The 15,783-nt window shown below is 48.2% G+C and overlaps 1 protein-coding gene across 2 annotated transcripts in view; it reads left to right on the forward strand.

Annotated features, from left to right (window-relative positions):
* Positions 1-15,783, forward strand: part of LOC138582134 (zinc finger protein 510-like) — a 204,189-nt gene that overhangs the window by 53,352 nt on the left and 135,054 nt on the right. The gene's annotated exons all lie outside the window — the stretch shown is intronic.

The raw sequence follows: 15,783 nt of genomic DNA on the forward strand, positions 1-15,783 counted from the left end.
GGGTATGTTATCTTGGGGTACTGGTTGAAAACGAGGGTGGTAACCATACAGGCTGTAGAATGGTGTTGTTTTAGTAGAGGAATGCACTGCATTATTGTATGCAAGTTCGGCGAGCCAGATGACGTCCGCCCAGTCCTTCTCTTTTCCTTGGGTGAGACATCTAAGATATTGTTCTAGAGTCTGGTTTAGTCTCTCCGTCTGACCATCAGTTTCTGGGTGATAGCTCGTGGACAAACGTACGTCAATCCCAACTGATTTGCAGAACGCTTGCCAAAACCTTGATGTAAATTGCGGTCCTCGGTCTGAGACAATTCCGTATGGTAATCCATGCAAACGAATTACATGTTGTGAAAACAGGTTGGCTAGTGTGTTTGCTGATGGGGTTCCTTTGCAGGGTATGAAGTGCGCCATCTTGGTTAGATAGTCTACCACAACAAAAACTGCTGTAAAGCCGTTACTCTGAGGTAGTTCAACAATCAAATCCATCGACACAGTATGCCATGGGGTAGGTGGCGTAGGTAGTGGTTGTAGGGGTCCAGTTGGCTTTTGGTGATCGGATTTGTTTCTGAGACACACTTCACATGCGATTACGTATTGCCGGACGTCTTTACAAATGGTTGGCCACCAAAAATGACGTTTCACCATTTCTATGGTCTTAGCTGTTCCAGGATGGCCTACAAACGGGGAATCGTGGCACCATTGTATTGCTTGTTGACGTAGTGGTGCTGTAGGTAGAAATAGCGTGGTTTTGTAGAACGGTAGTCCTTCTTTCAACGACTGGTCTTCACCTTGCATTTCCCATTGAGCCAGTTGCTGAGCCGACATAGCTGCCCTGATATTGTCAAACATAGAATCGGCAGTTACACTCCCAATGACACGATCCGGGTCCACCATGGGTCTGGGCTCTTCTTTTCTTGTCTCTGATGGGTCGAAGCTTGGTTCAGGGTATCTTGAAAGTATATCTGCTTTTCGATTTTCTGCTCCAGGACGGTAAGTTATCACAAAATCACATTCCGAGAACTGCGTTGCCCATCTGAGTTGTCTGGGACTAAGGGCTTTAGCTGATTTTAAGAACTGCAGATTACGGTGGTCGCTGTAGATAGTCACGGTGTGTTGGGCCCCCAAAAGATAGTGACGCCACTCATCGAACGCTGTTTTTACTGCCAACAATTCCTTGTCGGCGATGGCGTAATTTTGCTCCGCTGGGAGTAACATCCGTGAGTATAAGGCGACTGGGTGTAATTGCCCGTTTTCGTCCCTTTGTGATAAGATCGCCCCCACTGCATAGCTAGAAGCGTCGGTCTCGATGACGTATGGTTTGCTCGGGTCTGGGTGCTTTAGTACTGGAGCGGTGACAAACGCTTTCTTGAGTGCCTCAAACCCCTCGGCAGCTTTCACATCCCATGAGAACGGAACACCTTTCCGTAGAAGTCTGGTAATGGGTTGCACCATTTTCGCGAAGCCATCTATGAAGCGGCGATAAAAGTTAGCAAAGCCAAGAACAGATTGGATGTCTTTGACTGATTTCGGGGGAGGCCAGTCTATGATAGATTGCACTTTTTTCCTGTCCATAGTGACCCCCTTTGGTGACAGAATGAACCCAAGGAACTCGATGGTAGTCTGATGAAATTCACATTTCTCGAGCTTAGCATATAGGTGATGTTCACGTAGCCTTTGTAGTACTGCTCGGACGTGTTTTCGATGTTCTTCCAAGTTCTGAGAGTAAATCAGGATGTCATCGATGTAGACTATGGTGAACACATCCAGATACCCACGCAGAACTTCGTCCAGGAAATGCTGGAACGCTGCTGGTGCATTGCACAACCCAAACGGCATGACCTGATATTCATAGAGACCAAACTTGGTCCGAAAGGCCGTCTTCCATTCATCCCCTTTTCGAACTCTCACTAGATGGTAGGCCCCCCTGAGGTCCAATTCGGTATAGACGGTAGATCCACGTACCTTGTCCAACAGCACAGGTATCAGGGGCAAGGGATAACGATTCTTGGTGGTTATTTTGTTTATTGCCCTGTAGTCTATACAAGTTCTTAGGTCTCCGGTCTTTTTGGGGACGAAGAATAGGGGGGAAGAAACTGGAGATGTGGAGTGCCTGATGAAACCATTGGCCAAGTTGGATTCTATGTATTCTTTTAAATACTTGTTTTCGGCTTCGGTGAGGGCGTATATCCGACTGCAGGGTAGCACTGCACCTGCTTCTAGGTCAATCCGGCAATCAAAAGGCCGGTGCGGGGGCAAGGTTTCGGCTGCTGTCTTGCTAAAAACATCCCTGTACTCCTCGTACTCTGCTGGCAAACCTGCTACCTCACTGCTTCCCACGTAATGGGTCAAAGGCTTTGGTGGGGTTATTTGACAGTGTGTCTGACAATAACTGGAGTTGAACTGGACTGTGCCGGCATTCCAGTCGACGGATGGGTTGTGGAGCCTCAACCAAGTGAGCCCCAGTATGAAGCCAAACTGTGGAGCTGCTATGACATCAAAACTGAGCGTTTCCTGATGTATTGTGCTGCATTCCAACAACAAAGGTATTGTCTGCTGAGTTACTGGCCCAGAGACTAAAGGCGAACCATCTACTGATTTCACTTCTTCAGGAACTGTCTTTGCATTTACCGGGAGACCTAACCTCTTGGCCACCTGCACATCCACAAAGTTTCCTGTGGCGCCGGAATCTACCATCAAGGTCACCGGAACACACTTTCCCTGCCATTGCAGACATCCTTCTAAGGTCACATGGGTTATCTGATTTGTGCGTACGTTTGCCAGCATGTGTGGGGTGTTTTTCATTTTGCTCGCTCCTGCCACCCTCATGGGCGAGCAAGCGCGTTTCCCGACGCCCCTCCCTTGGACGGTTTGTTGGGACATTCCCGTACGAAATGGCCAGCTTTTCCGCAATATAGGCATAGTTTGTCCTTTCTCCTCTTCTCCCTTTCTTCCTTGGAGAGAGGTCCCCGAATGGAACCTATTTGCATTGGTTCATCAGCCCCCTTGTCTGACACCCGAATGGGCTTCTGTTGGTCCGATCTCACCATCGGTTTGTTTTCCCAACAACGTCGATCCTGTCTCCGGTCATTCTGTCTCTGATCTAAACGAAGAACGAGGTCAATCATAGTTGAACAATCTTCAGGCTGGGGGTCCACCTGAGCTACCAGATCCTTCAGCTCCTCCCTAAGACCCTGATAGAACAAAGCCATCCTTTTCTCCTGCGGCCAATCCCTTTCCATAGCCAGTCGAGTAAATGTGGTAACGTAAGTGACTAGATCTTTGTTTCCTTGTCTTAGAGTTATCAACTCCTTATCCTTAAGCAATGAAGCGGCCCTACGATTGAATATTCTACCAAACTCCTCCAGGAAATTTTCCCAGCTGTAGAGCAAGGCATCGTCCTTGCGGACTAGCGGCGTGGCCCATGAAGCGGCATCCCCGGTGAGATAGGAAATCACGAATGCCGTACGAGCCTGAGCTGTCCGGAACACTACAGGATTTGTTAAAAAATGCAACTGACACTGCATAATAAACTGATTAAAGTTCTGAGGGTCTCCATGGTAACGTTCCGGAGCTGCCAAGGGTAGAGATGGTTCAGTAGCTACCTGTACCTGTACCGGGACTGGTGGGGGGGCTCTGGGTAAGGGAGTGGCCTGGGCCTGATTTTGCACCGTTAAGGTATGTACCTGCCCCGCCAGGGTCTGATAATTCTGCCTAGTTGCCGCCAGCTCCGCTTTTAGTTCCTGGAGTAGCGCTACCACGTCCTCCATGGTTGTGCTGCCTGGGCACCTATACAATACTTGGGCTCGCAATTCTGTCAAACCTTGCTCCTTCCAGGCGTAGAGGCAGCACAAACGCAGCTAAAACGCCTCCCTCCCCGTTAGGTCGCAGTACCTGGAGATAGACAGCACAGGAAACCTTGACCCTTCGCGGAAAGAGGGTTAGGGTCCGTTGGTTGGATAGGTAAGGAAGTTAGGAACACCTGAAAAAGGTTTAGGTAGAGGTTCTGGATGGGAAGGGGGATGTCAGGGTTACATGCTCCTCGGCTCCTGTTCCATGAAACTCCGCCCATGCACTCCTGCTCTCACCTCTCACTCTTTTACTGAATGCTTGAGTTCACCTCGGGCTTTTGTACTGGAGCCCCTAACCAGGACATCACAAGTAACACATCGACTGCAGATTACCCCACATTACAACATGCGGAATTCCAAAACTGCATTACTTCATGCAGCATCTGTAGCAATTGCCCAACTGCCCTCCCAAACCTGCATTCACTTCATGCAGTACCAAATAGGTCTTGCCCAAAGCAATAAGGTACTTAGCTTAGATTTCAGCATGAGTTTTCTGGCCTTTTCGTGTTGATTGGCCACAAACTTCTCCCCGATTTCCTGTCTCTCTGCAAGAGCAAAACTAGAGTCAATATCTGTGCGGGCTGTGCGCGTGATTGGTTAGTGGGTTCAGAATACCCTGCACGGCGAGAAGCGCCGGTCCGGAGTCATGCGACTTTACTGTTAATCAAAATAAACATGCGGGCGTTGTTAGTTCGAGTCTCATGCGTGATTAGGGACGTTTTTAACTTCTAGCGTTCCCTGCAGGAGTTTGCGCTCCGGCTCGCAGTGGGCTGGTGGGCCTCTGCGCCGCTTCTACTGCGTGACCCCCCTCGGGTATGAAATGCAAGGTAAGGCTTGTACTTATCTCTGCCTTGTACTCGGGGCCTGGGGTTTGCAGGCATCGGGCGGAATCGCCCCGCGTATGCTTGCCTCCGGAGCTCCTGAGAACACGTCTTTCCAGGACGCCGGTCAGTATTGCGAGCGGCTCCCCACGGGCGCGGCTTGCGCATGCGCGCTGGTGCGGGCGCGGTCAGGGGCGTGGCAGTCTTCCTCCGAGCAGGCCCAAGCGGCGAGCGGCCTGCTGGGAAATGAAGTTCTCGGGCTGTTCTCCATCCCTGGACCACGGTCCTACAGAAAGGGTGGAGAACACGCCTGGAGTACTTGGTGGGGCGCTTTCTGGTTGCTAGCCCGCCCCCCAGGTTAACCACAAGGGCATTTACCCCCAGACCAGCCCCAGCCCTGACAGTAGCTACACTTGGTCTCAGGGGCGCTCTGGGGGTGGGAGGGTGAGGGGCACCTAGATTGCGCTCTATGTGCCCTCTCGATTGTGAAACGCTGTGGGAGGTTTCCGGGCCCAATTTCCTGGAGTAGCATGTTCTCTATGTATGTTGTAGGGTTCCTTGACTTCTTCTCCCTCAGGCGGGCCAACTATGCAGATATTATTTCTCCTGGCCCGACCCTCTGCTTCTTCTACTCTGTTTTCCAGCAGGCTGACCTTCTGCTGCAATACATTGATATTCCCATGCAACTTCTTCACTTGGGTCTCCAGAGTGGCAGTGCGCTCTGCCAAGCTTCGCATGTCCTAGCACAGCAGTCCAACGTCTATTTGCACTGCCTTGATCTGTGTCCCCAGTGACGCCTTTAAGTCCGCTATTGCTAGCATCACCAGGTTATGCAGCTGCATGGACTCGCCACTTTCCCATGCGCTGGTTCCATGTCTCCTCCGGGAAACTCTTGCTTGGTCCTGGCAGAGCTGTCCAATGTGGGTTGGTTTGGCTGTGTTTTGGTCGACTTGGGAGGCATCCAGCTTGCTTGGTTCTCTTTTAGTCGGCTGCAATTATTTTATTTCCCACGCCCCTCCTGTGAGATCTTTGGCGTAATTGTATGTGTCTCGAATGTAGCTTTTCAACTGCGTGGGCCTGTTGTGAGTGTTTCAGAGTAGGAGCTGTCCTAGCCCTCCGGGGGCATTCATTGTCGCACAGGCCCCAATAACCTCCATCCACTCTCCGTTGTTGTACACTTATTGGTCTCACTCCCCAGTCCTTTTGCCTGGATCTGTCCCCTAGAGCTTCACCTGGAAAGTTTGCTAGCTACGAGTTGCCTGCTGCGGCATGTTCTTGGCCTTTCATTACGCGAGGGTAGCAAAGGCTGCTCCCTAAGTTTCACCACTCTGCCCGGGTCCTCATAGTTGAGCCACAGACCTGCTGCGCTGTTTATGGGGTTATTCTGTGCTCCAGGAGAGCTGTGGCTGCAGAGCTCTCACAGCTCCTTTGCGTGTCCCAGGAGCTACTACTTTCAGCTCCTCGTCACCACCGCACTGCCCGGGTTAGCCGGCATATGGCCTTGCCTCCTATTTTAGCCCTCAGGGGTTGGGCACCATTGGGGGGCATTGTGCTGCACTTGCCTTATGTTTATTGCATTGTTTGTATTACCGGAGGGTGTCCGTTGTTAATCCTCATTCTGTGTCTACTCCGTTCTGGGCGACATGGTTCCCGGGGGTCCTTCCTCACCAGTATGTGCCCCTCTGCAGTCCGCTTCTGCTACCTTGTCCTCCGCTGTCTCACCGCTGCTTCGCTTGGGTGCTTCGGGCTCCTCACGACCTCCAGGCCTCTTGCGCACTTCCACCATCCCAATCGCCTCACGGCCGCCATCTTGTTCTCAGGCACCGTCAGCGGTCCCTCTCTTCCGCGCTCTGCTTCTCGCCGCCGGCAAAGGCTCAGCTCACCTCCTCCTAGCTGGGCTCTTCAGTGGGGTTCTCCCATGTTCTCGCCCAGTTTCAGCTATATTATCCCTGTGAGACTTGCTATTTTCGTGGATCTTTGCAGGATCAGGCGGGAGCGGTCCTGGAAGACTACCTACTGCATGCCTGCAAGCCACGCCCCTCCACAAGATAAAAAGTTATGTCAACTTTTGTCATCTGGCCCTCAGTGTTCATAAGCCTGTAACGCTGCAACCCATTTCGTGACAAGGGATTAAAATAAGGATTTGTTGATCAAGAGTTAAACGCAGCTGCTGGCTATCTGGCATCACACAGTAAGCAGGAGCTACTGTTGGGCATCTAGGAGCTTGTACATACCATGTTTAAATATAGCTTCCTCATGAGAGGCAAACTATAAGATTGTGTCCATTTATATATGACCCATTATGGTATAAATGTCTCCTAAATACATCCTAATTTTCCCTTTGACACAGTCCCAAACACCCAGCGTTAATGTCACATAAATATGTGACATGTATGCAGTTGGCATGGGGAGTGAAATGTAGGTCCTGGTAGCTGTTGGTGTCGCGCTAACCAGGCTCTTTTAGGCTGCAAGCAGGAGTTCAATACCTCTCTGCATGTCCTTGTGCTGCCACACCCACATGACATCCACAGTGGATGCCTTCCAGGCTCCAACAAATGATTCATTTTAATGTTGGCTTGAAACTCGCTCACCATCTCACTGGCTGCTCTTATTCAACCTTTGCTGCAACCATTTCCATTCCTACCTGAAGTCCTCTCTCCTACAAAATTCCCTAGATCTTCAACATAGAGCAGACACTGCTTTATTGAGCAGGTTTCACATTGCCTGAGTTAAAATCAGTCATCTTCCCTGCATTCATCTTGCTGCGGTCTTTTAGCAAACAATGCAACTGCAGCACAGGAAGGGAGGGTTGATGTGTTTGTACTGTGCAGATGTTCTGGTAAGAGCAAAGTAGCATTTGAAAACAAGCAAATTAAATAAACATGTTTGAGGCCACCAAGGTCAAGGGGTTGGTGGATCTCCTGATGCTACTGCTCCAAGCCTCTGGAGGACCAAAGACATGGGCATTCAACCCATGAAACAAGGCACCCTTTGCTGTATTGGCTAAACGTCTGAGCTAATTACAGTGTTTTTTTACAATGCGTTTAGTGGTGTCCTATGAGAGTAGATTGGCAGTGGGACAAGATGGCAGGGGTGGATTTGTAAGTACTCATTGAGAATGTCTGTGGCTCTAGTGTGTTGTGAGATGACAATTTATTTGGCATGTCATACCTGTGATAGGGATCAACAGATCAGACTAACTCAAACTTAACATTTAACATAGTTTATTCAAAACTCGATCCAGTGTTGGGGCCAAAATAACAAACAGGGAGGATACATAAAGTGCAACCCAAAGTGCCAGGATACTCCTGTTGTCCCTAACCCAAATGTTGGGGAACGTCAAGATCATGATATACATTAGAGTACAGGTGATACCATGTTCCCTTTCCTGTAGTGAAAGAGATTCAGCAAAAGGATATTCTAAACAAAGCAAAGTCTCTACTGTTATTTGCCAGTTGCAGCTTTACCGGGTATTCACAAACCTGGTGTAAATATGGTGTAAATATGGTACACAAAGTAGAGTCTCAGTTCCTGAGTTTAGGGTTTCCAACAACCTTTTTTGTATCGCCAGGTAAATCCATCTCCAGCCTGCAGGTTTTATTGTGCTAAATCAAGAAGGGGGAAGTAAGGCTGGAATGCCGCTGCTATGAGGGCATCCAGCTCATGTTCCCATACCCAAGTTTAAACAAGGACCTGGCCTTCTGACCGTTGCAGTTGGCCCAGCCACAGAGGAGGGTCCTCTAGTCTCCTTGAGGGCAGAGTCTCCTCTCCCAGAACTCTCTGTTCCTTCCCCAAAGGCTTTTCATTTTCAGTCATCCCCTTCACCTCTCTGAGATTGAGATAACTTCCCTGTCGGGTACTTATTCCTCTTCCTAGTTCTATCAGATGCTTAGGGCCAGCCTGCAACACCGGGAAGTCCTTGGTCTGACTATGTTCCTCTTCGTGCTGTTCGTTTCTGCTTCCTTCCTGCTACCACCTCTGTATTTCTTTATCATTCCCAATCTTCCCTTCCAGCATGCTTTGTCAAGGACTTGAAACCACTCCACCTCACGCCTATCCCCTCCTGACAATCTCCAATTCCAGGAGGTTCTCCTTCTATCTACTTATATATTCAAAAATTCTGGCTTTTTCCATCATCCTACCGATGTCTGTCAAAGTCCTGCTCGTTGTCTCCACCAACCACCTTTAGCCTGCCACTATTCTTCTTCTTGATATACCAAACCTTTTTTCAACCTCTCCAGATGACTCTTCCAGATCATCACCAATTTACCTCTTCCTTACTTCTACCACCCTCTTCCAACCTCTTCTGTACTCTTGCCAACTTCTTCTTCAGTTTCACCAACCTCCCCCTCAGTATCTCCACTCTCTTCCAGATCTTTTCCAACCTCTTCCTTAGTGTCATATAAGGGTGTAGAAGAAGGCAACTGACCAGGAAGTGGCATGGTGGCTGGCAAAGACTTTTATTGATTTCAAAAACCTAGCTATCCCTAACTCTGAGGGGTTTCCCTGCCTCAAACTAAAAACGGTCAGAATGTCCGTAACTGAAGAAAGTGCCACCCCGAGTCAAAACTTTACCTCTGTCCCTTACACTACAACTAAATCAAAATTAAAGTGCTCATACCCGGAGAATGACTCCCTTCTTCTGGTGTTCAAAAATAAAGTCTGTTCATGACTCCAGTCGATACCAGGGGGAATGACTCCCTTCCCCTGGTCTTGGTTTACACACAGTTCCAGATGTGGCCAGGAGAAATGACTCCCTTCCTCTGGCTTCTCTGGTAATGTTCAAGCTGGATCAAGAGGGAATGACTCCCTTCCCGTGGATAATGTGGTTTCAACAAAGCTCCAGTTAAGGTCTGGAAGAATGGTTCCCTTCCCCTGTCTTCTTAGGTAACTTTCATAACAGTTCCAGGCTCTCATTAGCCCGCTAGTGGTCTTTTGTTACCACTGTTTGGAGGGCTCCTCCCGCCGATATTTAACCTTGTACTTATTTGGGACCCAGACCATGTTCGCTCCCCCTTCTTTTGTTGGGGCAACTTGGTTCACTCTCCTGCCAACTACTGCCACAAGGAAGATGACTCGTATCAATGTAGGCTTCACCTCGGTTCGGGTTCCAGACCCTTCTTCTAACTAGTCCCACTTCATAGACTCTCTTCCCCAGTACTGCCACAATGAAGATGCTTCGTATCAATATAGTCTTCACCTTGGTTCGGGTGCCAGACTTTTGGTTATCTTCCCTTCTCACTAGGCCCACTCGGTTGACTCTCTGCCCCAAGTACTACCACAAGAAAGATGCTTCTTATCGTTATACCACATGAAGTTTATCTCACTCCGGCACCTCCAAGCCCCTACCGGTCCCTGTGATGTGCCTGTTATCTTTGTTGCCTCCAGGACTCTTGACCAGTTCTTCCTGGGTGATCGCGCTTATTGCTTGGCTGCACGGGAGTCTCTGGCTTCTGCTGGCCTCACTCTGCATTCACTATTCCTGGTCTCTTCTCGGTGTAGATGCCATTACTGGACAGCTCGGCCCAACAACCAGAGGTCGCGGCACCATCTTCCAGGCTCCAGTCACGTCCTTGACCTGCTTCTCAACACTGCAAAGGTCTCCCATCGTTTGGCCTCTTGCCTTTGGAAGTGGGCTGCTCTCGGCTTTCCCAGCATGTCCTCTGCGTCTCCTTTGATCTTCCTGGGATGCACTTTCATTCATGCTCGTCTGCGGCTCTCCTTCTTTGTCAGTTTTTATGTATTTCTCAGGACAACTCTCCCATGGAAGTCTATACTGTTCCTGTATCTTCTCTGTGCCATTCTTCGTTACTCCTGGGGGCCACCTCACCTCAGCACTGGCCTTGCTGGTAATCTGCATCCTTTGGGTGATCTTTTTTGTGCCAGTACTGGAGTTAGTCATGCTATCCGTATTGTTAGCAATCTTTTTTGTCTCAATAGAAATAACTGGTATAATGTTACAATAATAAATAGACGTGTTATCAAGGGGAGATTGGTGGAAAGGTGGTTACTGGCTTGAACAGGTTAGGTTGTGGGTGTTGTGCCGACCTTTACACAGGTGGTCGTCCTTATCCCCAGGAGGGGAGTCCTCCCCTGAAAGGCCCTCCTGCATGTTACCAGACCTAGGGGGAATACTGGTTAGTGGCCGCAGCACCCTAGCCTTACAGGGGAAGTTTCCCTCCTGGGAAGAGGTGACTATATTCAAAGATGTGTCAGTCATTAGTCTATAAATCCCCTCCAGCAACTTCCTACAGGATTTTGGTACTCTGTTAATCACCTGATCTTAACCATCACCAAACTCATCCTTGCGATCACCACTCTTCCAGATCTATGCCAATCTCTTCCTTGTTGTCACCAGACGTGTAGACCTCATTTCCCACATCCCAGAGCCTTATCCAGGACATGCCCACCTTGTGGCACCTCACCCAGCCCTTTCTCCCTTCTCCTGGACTCATCTAGCCTCCTGGGTATCTATGTAGGATGGGACCTTCCTGGTATGGCCTTACCCAGCCCCTTGGAACTATATCTATCCCCAGTTCTCCCATACCTTGCCTCAACCAGCCTACTGAACCTTTCCTCCTACCTTCTCCGTGGACTCTTCAAGATCATATTTCTCCTACATACTCCTCCCTCCAACTCCTCAGAAAACCTCTAATCTTCACTTTCCAAACTGACATCCTTCCTCGTCTCGATACTGATACTGACTGGCAGGAGTCTCTGGATTTTATAGTGCCCTCTCTCCACCCCCTAGGCTGAGTTCTTGGTTAGTTCCTGTATCCTTGTCCTGTAATTGCGGCAGGACTGATATTGGTTGCTGCTCCTGTGTGTACCTGACCTCACTTTGGGTTTAGTGTGCCAGACTAAGCCTTTATCTGGCCTATCCACCATCTTGAATTACATTCTGATTCCTGACACTCTATGGTTTTGCTTGTGCAAGACCCAGGCCTCCTGTTCATTATCCTCTGTATGTGAATTATATGCTAGGAAAACGAATTGTAAGCTTTTTAAACCCTCTGAATGTGTAGAGAATTCTAGTTTGAAGTGAATTTGTAACATTATATTTTTGCCGAGGGAATGCTTTGCCAGGAGACTATAACACATGTGGTTAAACATGTAATAAGAAAGCCTCAAACATGAAGCATTGTATAAAGTACATGTTTCTGGAGCTCATAGAGTGTCTAACTAGGGTTTTGAACTAACTTCTCCAATACTACGGGTTGGATTGAAACAATATCAGGGCAAAAACTACCAACATCATTTGAATGAAATTGACTCTGGTTAAAGAGATGCACAATGTTTTCCTTTTTATAACTTTGGGTCTGCTTCACTTGGGGAGAGGGCCATACTACAGTGTTCCTGTGACTTCAACACAGAGGTTGCTAAAGTCTGCAGCAAACTCCCTTAATGTGCCATTGTCCCACCTAATAGAATCAAGAGGGATATTATGGTGCTAGTCAATGTGACTTTACCCTACACAGGGATGGAGACTAGGCGAGGGTGTCCTGGGGACCTCTCGTCTGATTGCCCCACCACATGCCACCAGAACTAAGCATGGGACTTCATCACAATCTTAAAGGAGACATGGGACATGCTCTCTCTGCACATCACAAAATGTTTAGTTGTTGGGAATGTATTAAGGCAGGGAGATGGAGATGTTTACATGTGGGAGTTGAGAAGGCTGCCGTGGCTTTTTATGTATTTCTCTTCCCTCTTGACACTGCTTTAAGGTGAACATGGTTGGAAACCAGAACCATTATCCAGTGGATTGTAACATTTATGGGATGCAAATGTTTTCCAGATTACGTAGGCTACAGGCACAATGCAAAATTTGGCAGCCCTGTCAGGGTGTATTGAGGCATTCCTGTGGAGGGGTCCCCCAATGTATGAAGCGTATTGCGGTGGATGGGCGAGGAGACATAACTTTAGGGCGGCTATCAGAATGAGCCATTCAAGTGATGGGGTTGGAGTGTGTGAGTGTCTTGGGTTAGGTTACCACTCCTGATGTCAGGGACAGGTTGCACTTTTGGAGAAAATAGTAGTATATTGCTGATGTGGCATTATGCAAACTGCAAAAATCACTGAGTTTCAACCGAATCTCCTTATGGGGCCTCTGTTCGCATACATCTTCATATTGTTCCAATTCATTATCAGGAATATTCTCGTCTAAGGACTGAACAAGGTCAACTGTCAGTATTTCTACAAAGAGAAAGGTATTAACACACGCACCATCCCGGGCCATGCGGATAACATTTATCAGGTATTATCTGATCACCTCCCTGATTTGTTGTTTTTAACTGAAAACCTAGCTACAGGAGTCTTCGGCTCCCGTTTTGATTCAAGCAATACCTGATGGCTACTCCATCATTCCTGCTGATCGCCCCCCTCCGCAAATGGGAGGTGGGGTTGCGGTCATTTTTAAAGAATTCCTGAAGTTCTCTAAGCTTGATTTTTCTCATAATTTGGCTATGGAATCTCTTCTACTTCGTTGTGTTTTATCCCCCTCATTTGTATGTCATTTTCTGCTTATTTATCGTCCCCCTGGGTCTTTCACTGGTCTTCTCGAGTCTTAATTAGACACTGTGGCTGAATTACATACACAATTTTCAAATCTTGTTGTATTAGGAGATTTCAATCTCACATTTAATAAACTTCATACCTCCACACTTAGTTCCTTTTTTGATAGTTTGGCTGATTTGAGTTTTACCCAACTAGTCATTAAACATTCCCACAAGTTGGGCAATACTCTTGATTTGGCTTTGGCCAATGAAGGACTTTTGAGTACTCTTTCGGTGGACCCAGTACTCTGGTCGGACCACTACCTGATATCTACTGTCCGAAGTCAAGGCTGTGAAGCATCTGCATCTGCATCTACATTATCTGGGCTTACAAATGTGCTGCGTGCTGCTGCAGATTTAGTAGCCCCTTTACGGATCATTCAGCCTCGGAGGCTCCTTTTAGAGCCTTGGTTTCCAGAGAATCTCAAACTGCTCCGTCTTACTATGAGGCAAGCTGAGCGCAAATGACGGTTGTCATATGACCCTAGCTTAAAAATATACTATAAATCGTGTACTTTTGCATATTCTCTAGCTATTTTAGCAGCGAAAAAAAAAGCTTTTTTTCATTCAAAAAATGGATCTGCCATTTGCCAACCCAAATCACTTTTCACAGTGGTGAGATCATTCTCATCAGAAGCTAGATTGGCTCCTGTAGCTGCGCCCACTCAACATTTCTGTGACCTTCTGGTTCAATCTTTTATCACCATGATTGAAACTATATGAACTAACATAGTGCAGGCCACTACACCAATCGCTCCTAACCAGTATATTGTGCCAGTAACATGTACTCCTATGAGCCAGACAGTACTTGATGGTTGGTCTTCTTTTTCATTGTTTACAGAGTCAGACGTTCTTTCTGCTATCCACCGTATTAATTCTGGCTCTCCTTCTGACCCTATTCCCCTGGTCATCATGAAAGACATCTCTTCTGATTTACTCGCAGAGATCACCTACGCAGTTAATCATCTTTGTCAAACTGGCACTATTCCTGCTGAGCTCAAGGCTGCCACGGTGATCCCTCTCCTTATGAAACCCTCACTCGACCCTCTGGTGCTTTCTAACTATTGCCCTATTTCACTACTGCCGTTTCTTACAAAACTTCTCGAGTCTCTTGTTTCTCCTATGTTGTCATCTTACATGGAATCTACGCTGCTTTTTGATCCTGCCCAATCTGGCTTCAGGCCAGGTCGGGGGACTGAGAGTGTCCTGGCCTCAGTTCTTGACGATATGGCCAGGTTGGTTGATGCAGGAGGGGTGGGCGACCTGATTTTACTGGATTTGTCAGCGGCTTTTGATACCGCTGACCACTCCATCCTGCTCAACCGCCTGACCCAAATCGGAATCTCGGGCCAGGTTCACAGCTGGTTCTCCTCTTTCCTGGCCGAGAGAACTCGGACTCATTCACTTCCTCTTTTTCTTTCTTCTATTTTTGCACTTCTATGTGGTGTTCCCCAAGGCACTTCCTTGTCCCCAATTCTCTTCAATATTTACATCTGGCCTCTTGTGTGTCTTATCCGCTCCTTCGGTGTCAGGTGCTACTCGAATGCTGACTACACACAGATCCTGATTCGTTTAGATCTAGATCAGGTTTAGATGTCGTTGCGCCTGCGTGTGTGCCTGGCTTCCGCGGCTGAGTGGATGAACCGCAACTGGCTGAAACTGAACGGGAATAAGACAGAGGTGCTGGTGGTGGGTTCTCCCCCGATCCTTCACTATGGGTGTCTTCTTTCTGGCCTTCTTCTCTAGGTTCCCTTCCTGTGCCGGTTGACAAGGTGAGGAATTTGGAGATAATAATTTCGGCCTCACTTTTGATGGAATCCCAAGTTACAACAGTTTGTAAAGCAGGGCATTTCCATCTTAGAATCTTGAGGAAGGTCCTACCTCTGTTACCTCCTCATCTTCATTCTCCAGTAGTGGCTGCCCTTGTGCATAGTCAGCTCGACTACTGTAATTCTCCTTATCTATCTCAGCCTAAGGGTCTTATTCAGTGGCTTCAACGACTATAAAATATGGCTGCTCCGGTTGCCACTGGCTCCCCCTATGGTGCCCATATATCCCCTGTGCTGAGTCCACTACACTGGCTGCCAGTTGCCCAGCGCATTGTTTTTAAAGCTTTATGCCTAGTCCATTGCACCTTACATGCTCAAGGTGCTGAATATCTTTGTGACAAGTTCTCCCGCTATTTTCCCACACAATCCCTGCGTTCAGTCACAGCTGGCCTTCTTGTTGTTCCTTTGTTTCAACACTGCTGTATTGGTGGTCGTGCTTTCTCTGTTGCCGCTGCTCGGCTCTGGAATGGCCTTCCCCTGTTTTTGAAAAATGGGGTAAATTACCTTAGATTTAGAAAGGCCTTGAAAACCTACCTGTTTTAGTAGTTGACTGTAGGCTAGGCTGCCCTCTCTCACCCGCCAGCGCCATGATGCCCTCGGGTGAACGAGCGCTTAATAAATCTCCTTCAGATAAAATAACTTCTCTCAGCTCGCAAGGGGACCTATATAGTCAGGACCAATACTACGGCGACGATGATGATGATGACGACCTCTACATCATACAGTCGCC

Source organism: Ambystoma mexicanum, chromosome 3q (assembly GCF_040938575.1).
Source record: "Ambystoma mexicanum isolate Mex_15411 chromosome 3q, UKY_AmexF1_1, whole genome shotgun sequence".
Lineage (NCBI taxonomy): Eukaryota > Metazoa > Chordata > Amphibia > Caudata > Ambystomatidae > Ambystoma > Ambystoma mexicanum.